The following is a 1,398-nucleotide window of genomic DNA, read 5'->3' as shown; positions in this document are numbered from 1 at the left end:
AATTAGGTTCGGTGTGAAAAAAAAAAAAAAATCACTGAGTGAGAAAAGCAACACTGCACTTTCATACTGATTTTATACAACTTTTATACAGTTCCTTTGAATTAAATCCAAGAATAAAAGTTAAGACTCTCCTCTTCTATTTTTGGTAAATAATTGTATGGTAAACTTAGATGACTTTGGCTCTAGATTTTACTTGGGAGTGGCCTTTTTAATATTTTATTTAAAAGAAGGCTAGTTTGATACTTTTATACTGATGTTACCAAGATTAATATTTCTTGGGATCTCAAGAAGATTCTTTTTCTTTTTTTTCCTTGCCTTTTTTTGGAGACAGGGTCTCACTATATAGTTCAGGCTAGATTTGAACTCACTGCATAGCCCAAGCTGGCCTCAAACTGGTGATGATCCTCCTGCCTCAGCCTTCCAAGTGCTGGAATTATAGGTGTATACCACCATAACTGGCTGGAGGATTCATATTCTTTATAGTTGATACAGCATGAGCTAGAGCTCCTGCTAAGCCAGCCTCAGATTTCTCTAGTTTATTTTGTGCATCAATTAGTGTAACACTTTCATTAAGGGTCAGGAGGAGTGTTGGTTTCCAATACCCTTCCCCCATCACCATTTCCACAAGAATATTGTAAACTTTGTTTACATGGAAAATTAAATCCAGTTCATAGACATTTTCAAAACATTTGTCTAATGTCTCCACAAAACTTGAATTATATCCTAAATGCCAAGTTCACCTTCTGAAGAAACCACACAGAAGACAAAATATAGTGTTGTGTTATGTCTGCAAATCACTTTGTTGTCAGATCTTCCAATTAATAGTCCTCGTAGTAAATTACAAACATTTTCATCTCTCTTAGATACCAAGTGGGAAGTCTCCCTGATGAGTTCTTGTTTGTCTTCACCTTAGGGCTGGTAGAATTTGAGAGTTGTGGTTTCCTGTGGTTGTTGAAGGTGAGAATTGCTTTGATCATGGCTGGGCCAGGCCAACCTGCGGAGACAGGGCCAGGGTGGGGAAGGCACAAGAACCTTGCCTCAGGATCTGCCAGCAATCCTTCTCACCTGCCCACTCTGAAGTCCTTGTAAAATTCAGCAATGAATCTGTCAGGACCTGGGCTTTTCTTACTTGATAGTTTTATTAAAAATTACTTCTTCAATTTCATTTACTAAGATTGGATTATTTAGGATTTTTACATCTTTTCGGTTCAGCTTTGGTGGTTCCCATGTATCTAAGAATCTACCCATTTCTTCTGAATTTTCCATTTTAATAGAGTATGGGTTCTCCAACTAGTTACCAGTTATCTTGTGAATTTTGGCAGAATTGATTGTTATTTCACCTTTTTCATTTCTAATTGTATGGTTTTGAGTCTTTCATTATTTGGTAAGATTGGCTAA

The 1,398-nt window shown here is 36.8% G+C and overlaps 1 pseudogene; it reads right to left on the bottom strand.

Moving 5' to 3' along the window:
• Positions 1-216: 216 nt before the first annotated feature.
• Positions 217-977, bottom strand: LOC100734129 (AP-3 complex subunit sigma-1-like; annotated as a pseudogene).
• Positions 978-1,398: the final 421 nt, after the last annotated feature.

The sequence above is a fragment of the Cavia porcellus genome, unplaced genomic scaffold (assembly GCF_034190915.1).
Source record: "Cavia porcellus strain 051 isolate PalLab524CR breed Dunkin Hartley unplaced genomic scaffold, mCavPor4.1 scaffold_1, whole genome shotgun sequence".
In the NCBI taxonomy this organism is placed as follows: domain Eukaryota; kingdom Metazoa; phylum Chordata; class Mammalia; order Rodentia; family Caviidae; genus Cavia; species Cavia porcellus.
Note: the sequence above shows the minus strand (reverse complement) of the source record. Positions and strands in the feature narration are given on the sequence as shown.